Consider the following 6690-nt stretch of genomic DNA (forward strand, 5'->3'; position numbering starts at 1 on the left):
TATGGACAATTAGAAGCAGTTTGAACTGGACTCGCAACTCTAAAGGGAGCCAGTGTAGGTCAGCTAGAGCAGGCGGTTATGTGGTCGAACTTAGACAATTGAAAAACAACTCTAGCCTCTGTGTTCTGGACTTTCTGAAGGCGATCGAGTTGATATTTAGGTAGGCCGAAGAGAAGGGCGTTGCAGAAGTCAAGGTGAGAGGGTACAAATGCATGGACCAATGTTTTTGTCGTGTTAACATTGAGGAATTTCTTAATCTGTCTTATTTTATACAGACCATGAAAAGCTTTACTACAGGTCTTGCCTATATGTATATTCATACGCATTTGGGCATCGAACCATGATACAATATTTCGAACGCTTCCTGAGGGTGTAATGCTAGATTCACCAACGACGATAGAATCGATTGTCGTCTTTGCCAGCTGATGGCGGTAGCCGATAATAAGAAACTCTGTTTTTATGTCATTAATCATTAGGCGATTGGATATAAACCAAGAGCGCACTTCAGCGATACAGCTCTCCAGAACTTTAATAGCTTCAACTTGAGATTCCGGGGACATAGGTCGAAAGGAGAAGTACAGCTGAGTGTCATCTGCATAACTATGGGCGGAGGGAAGGTGATGAGAGATAGTATGAAAAAGCCGGGAGACATAAAGAGTAAAAAGAAAAGGCCCTATACAGCTGCATTGAGGAGCTCCACAATTAAGAATAAAATCGTCAGACGCTTTGCCACTGATGAGAACACGCTGTTTGTGATCAGGTAGAAACGAGCCAAACCATTGCAGGGGGTGCCTGCAACTCCAAAATCTCGTTCGAGGACGTTTAGGAGAATGGAATGCTCGATCGTGTCAAACGCAGCACTAAGGTCTAAAAGCACAAGCAGTGTTACTTCCTAGTTGTCCATATGTAACATGATATCATTCTGAACTTTCAGCAAAGCAGTTTCCATCGAGTGGAACTTACGCAAACCGGATTGAAATTTAGGAAGAGGTGCATGATTTTCACAGTGGTCAAGCAGTTGCTGAAGTACAGCCTTTTCCGCAACCTTAGAGATAAAAGAAGGATAACTGACAGAACAAAAATTATTAAGAACCAAATCAAGGCCGGGCTTTCTGAGTAGGGGAATAACAAGGACAGTTTTCCAGCTATCAGGAACGAGACCAGTAAGAAGAGACATATTTACCATCTCGGTTATGGAAGGGGCCAATGCATCAAACAAGACTTTAGTAGCCGTGTTGGAATAGGATCCAGTTGACATGAAGCATTGGTGGATTCACAGATAATTTTGGAGACGTCTTCAACGGATACAGCTGAAAAATGGTGTAATTTCTCGACAGGATCTACTACTAATAGCCGGGCTTCTGGGACGGGAATCTTGTTTAGATCTTTTTTGATTAACTCGATTTTTGTAACAAAGAAGGAAGCAAAGTCATTTGCAAGATTGGTGGCATTGTCATGCTCAGGCAAGCACGTCCCAAGAGGTTCTTTGGACAATGACTTAACCACGCGGAACAGTTTTTAAGAATCACCCGCAAATCGATCGATCAGATTAGAGTAGTAGTTGACACGTGCAGATTTAAGGTGTGCAGAGTACTGATTGCGCAACCTATGATAATTATTCGAATCATTAGAAAGACTGGTCGTGATAGCTTTCTTCTCAAGACGACGGCGTTTGCACTTTAGTTTTTTAATTTCGTCATTAAACCAGGGGACCTTTGGATGGTCGATCACTGTTATGGTTTTAAGCGGGGCGTGCTTGTTAAGAATGTCAGCAAGCGTCGAATTGTAGCAATTCGAGAATGTGTTTATGCTATTCCAGACTTCGTTTGTATAGAGCGCCGAGGTGGAAATATCAGAGGAAAAAGTAGCGACATCAACATTTTTAAGCTTGCGAAAGGTCATTTCTTTGACTGATCGAGCTGGTCGAGGAAGGGCAATAGGGCAGTGAATGAAATAGTGATCGGAGATAGCAAAAATAGCCTGCGGACTGGCACGGATGATTTTATCTGATGAACGAGTGACAATTAAATCCAGAGTATGGCCTGATAAATGAGTTGAACCAAACACATGCTGCGTAAGACTAAAGGTTTCCAGTAACTCCATGAATTTCTGGGTCTCACTGTTAAGCATATCATCCAAATGAAAATGAAAATCTCCAGAGATGAATGACAAGGGGTTCGGGGCACAGAACAACGTTCTCTAAAAGCTGTGAAATTTCGTCAGAGAAAACGGAGGAAGAGATGGGGTGCAGTGACGAATACGGAGGGCGATACACAAGGGTAACAGGGCAATTTGAAAAATCTTTCAAATTTCGTTCGACTTCAGACTAAAAAAAGGTTTAGTCAATAACTAATTGTCGAGCATGAGTACCAGGACACTGATGGAGGTTTTTGTGGCCACATCGTTGTCAGTTTTACTCGAGGCGTGACTGAACATTACAATCCAGAAGAACCTGAATTCACAGCAGTCTTTTGGCTACGATCCACTACAAAGCACGGGTCTGGAGTGGAATTTTCTCCCAGCTCATGAGTTTATTTATCAGGTTTAGCGACAAAGAATTCAGAGCTTTTGATTATCCTACTGGTATTAATTGCATTATAAGAGTTAAAGATGCCCGCTCACCGGAGGAAAACGGTGAAATACAAAATGAACGGCAGGAAGAACTGAGATACACCAATGGCATGGAAGCGACTCAGAACATCCGCTCTCCGTACAATTTGTAAATCAATGTACATTGGAGCCTTAATTTCCTTGCTAATATCTTCTGTCATAGGTTTGCTATACATGTCATTAGTTTATCTAATTTCAAAAGCTGGACTTAACTGTCTTTTCAACTCCGAAGATACGATTCCACTAAAAATACAATGGATCGCTTCAATATCCGGTATCATATCCTGCATCTTTCTCTACATGTGGTTCTTTGTCAGCATGCTTTTTCTTTTACGACCTGATCAATTAACGGGGTTAAAAGGAAGATTCTTTGTGGTTTCGATCCTCTTTTATATGTTGGATGCATTATGTCGAGTAGCTCTACAAGCCTTGGGCAGAGCTTCACTGAATAAACCATTTTCGTCAGAGAAGATCCCACTTCGCGTTTTGTTTGTTACCAGTATATTTTGTCGGGTGTATCTTGTTTGCGCCCATTTGTCCGTGAGACGCACAGGTAGACAACGAGCCACATTTTTCCTACAGCTTATTCTCCCTACCGGTTTCGACATTATTATTACAACTATTTCATTACACATAATTTACCCAACCCATGAAAGGCAAAACAAGGAAAGGAAACTTTTGATCGCAATCTTCGCCCCACTTCTTGGAGTTTTACCGAAAATGATTTCCAGGATTTCAGTCCAACGGATGTGGCACGTTACTTTTCCTGGATTTTCGTAGGTCTGGCTAGCACCAGTGTATTTCGGCTTTGCAGTTGTGTTTCGAGTTTTACAAGCAGATTTGAACAGTTCACAATCAACAGCAGTTCTTGGAATACTTCATGGCGTTGCACAAGTGATGGAACGAAGCGTTATGGTTGTCATTGATCATTTTTGTCACGTGATTTGGAAAAGAAGATCGGCTGGTTTAGGATGTTTTCGCACTCCTCGCCGTGAGAGACTTATGGCTGATATCGTTATCATGAGTATGTTGTATGAATCAACTACCATAGTGTCTGTTAACAGTGTTTTGTACTTATATCAATTTATGTACGTACCGGAACAAACTTTTGTGAAGTTGCTTCAATCGTTTGCCGTGCAAATGTCAATTTTACTCGTAATTGAGTGGTTTTTCATCAGCGTTTCTTTAGCGATCGAGAATCACTATCAGAACATTGCTGTTATGGCTGTTTGGAGAAAAAGATGGAAGAGGCATACAATTGTGGCAATTGTCAATGCGGTGTTTGCCTCGATGTGGTCGGCTGGATACTTCACAGAAGTCCTGCATGGTCGTTTCGAAGATAAAACTCAACCTTGCAAGATGCCTTTTACCTAAGTGTTATGAAGCAATCAGTAGTTTAAGTGTTCGTTACCTGTGTTCCTGATTGGACTATAATTTGTGGATTTTTATTTGCATTTGTAAAACTTCTATCAAGTTTTTTCAGGAGTTGAATAGAACTTGCCAAATTTGGGAAATCCCTATGCTTTAATTCAAAGTAGACTTTTGTCAGCGCACTTTTGGATAATTTTTGCATAGGTGTCATTAATTATACTTCGAATTCAAGTTAGATATCACAAGGTGTGGATCTTCGATACGAGGTAAAAACGCAAAATTCATAGAAAAATCTCTGCAACGCGGAAGTGCCAACAAATGAGCCAATAGGCGTGGGTCTCTGAAACTAACCAATCGATATCATCGACGAGTTCCAGACCTTGACCTTGGCCACGAGTGTTCAATGAATCAGATCTTTAATTTTGCGGTGGGAAAGGTGTTCTTTTCTCTCGGTAACAGAATCTTTTGACGATTTCCGACTCAATACGGTTGTGGATACGTCAAGTTTTGATAACGTTGAGGGACCTCAGCATAACCCGGAGATAGGAGGCCTTTAGGGTTGGTAAATCCCGAAAAATCTGGTGATAGGACTTCCCTAAACTCGCCGTACCAAGACGATGCAAAATCCGTCTCTTCTCAAAGTTCTCAAACTTCATCACGTTCCGGAGATCTTTAGATTCCGGTAGTCCTATCGTAGAAAATCAAATGATAGACTCGCGTAATACGGAGTCTACTGGAAATCTCGTCGAGTCGATCCCTGTAGATAATACGAACGACCGGCGGGTTCAACAACAACAACAACAACAACAACAACAACAACAACAAGATATTATTTCGCGCCTCATTGGGATAAATCCATCCTCGCCGAGCGCGCTTAGTGTTAATGCAGGAGATGACTTTATACAAGAGGTTTCTCAACCTATGGTCAACAATCACAACACAAGTTCCTCTGCTATTAGTAACCAGCACGTCGAGGGAGTCTTTCAGGAATGTTTTCAAAAAGCCTCACTGTCTATCCTTCGAAGAAACAGACCTCTCTTCCTACGTTCAAGAGAGTGAGAACGAGAAAAAGATATCCCTGGCACTTCTAAATGAAGTGGGAGTCGACCCCAGAGCCAAAAGATATAAAGATCAGTATCCACGTTTCGCTATCAAAGATGGCGACGTGAAGTCGTTTGTCGACAACGCTTTTCGCCACCGCTTGGTGAAAGAACACTATCAAGCGCTCTCTAAGGCCGCACCAAAGCCCAATATTCGGTGTATGGACTGGGCTAAACTCGACTCAACATTTCAAGCCGAACTTTCCTTTAACGACAGAAAGGCAAAGCCGGAGCTTCCACGCTTGAACGAAGAATGTTCTCCATTGAAAGACCATGTTCGCACTTTGCCGACGCAGCGGGTCCTCTTGTCGCCCTCCTTCATTTCTGGGAAGCAGGACGTAAACTAGATGCTGCTCAGGTAGTTACCGCCATAAAGCAAAGCTTGCTTTTCCTGGGTAATGCATAAGCCCAAGTCAATCACTGACGCGAAAACAGGTTTAGGAGGAGTTAAAATTATATAACAACCTCAAATCCTCCTTGGATGCGGTGCCCGAAGAGGATGATGAATTCTTTGGCAAAGCCTTTATGAAAAAGATGGTTGACGAAAATCAGAAGCAAAAAGCGGCCCACAAGCAGGTATTCGAATTAAAAAGACGGGCATCTGGTCATTATGACTCTGAGGAATTTTATGACAAGCTCTCGCATTCCTCGCGTGAACGTCGTGCAGACCTTAATAGCTCAACTGAACCTAAGCCAAAAGGACACTCGGGTGATGGTAAACCCAGAAGAGATGCCTACCAGCCTTTTCGGACAGCTTTCTCTGGACGATTTAGCAAGCCTAACTGGTCCAGAGGGCAAAACATGCAGACCAAGGGTGGGTTCACAAAGTTCCCCAACAACAACATCAACAATGGAGCTCGTCCAGGGAGCATCAACAACAACAACATCACAAAGTAAGTCCTCTTTCAATATCCCTTTTACAAAGCAATGTGCTACCTGTAGCAGGAAGGACAGCTCACTTTATTCAAACTTGGGAGACTATTACTCGGGACCAATGGGTCTTGGACACGGTCAAGGGCTACCAGATAGAATTCCTTCAGACTCCTTCCCAGACCCATTGCCCAGCCCCACCCCGTATGTCAGCTTCAGAAGAACTGACGGTGGACGAGGAGATACAGAGCCTCCTCAAAAATGCTGCAATTCAGCCAGTATTAGTAAAAACTCAAGGCTATGTAAGCAACATCTTCATTGTCCCAAAAAAGGGAGGGGGGACTCGTCCAGTAATGAACCTGAAAGGCCTAAATGCCCTCACGGCATACCATCATTTCAAGATGGAAGACCTATCCCTACTAAAAAACATGTTCAACCCAGGGGACTGGATGGGGAAACTAGATCTCAAGGATGCGTATTTCACTATACCTATTCACAAAGACCACTGGCAATACCTAAGATTCCAATGGAAGCATTCAATGTACGAATTCACTTGCCTGCCTTTCGGGCTCAGTCAGAGTCTAAGAGTGTTTACGAATGTTCTAAAACCAGTTGTGGCATACTTAAGGAGACAAGGTGTCCGTCTGTTAATTTACCTGGACGACATTCTTGTGATGGCAAAATCACCAGAACGTCTTTCTCGGTACTTACAAAAAGTCCAGAGTCTCCTTCAATCTCT

The sequence above is a fragment of the Stylophora pistillata genome, chromosome 4 (assembly GCF_964205215.1).
Source record: "Stylophora pistillata chromosome 4, jaStyPist1.2, whole genome shotgun sequence".
NCBI classification, from domain to species: Eukaryota; Metazoa; Cnidaria; class Anthozoa; order Scleractinia; family Pocilloporidae; genus Stylophora; species Stylophora pistillata.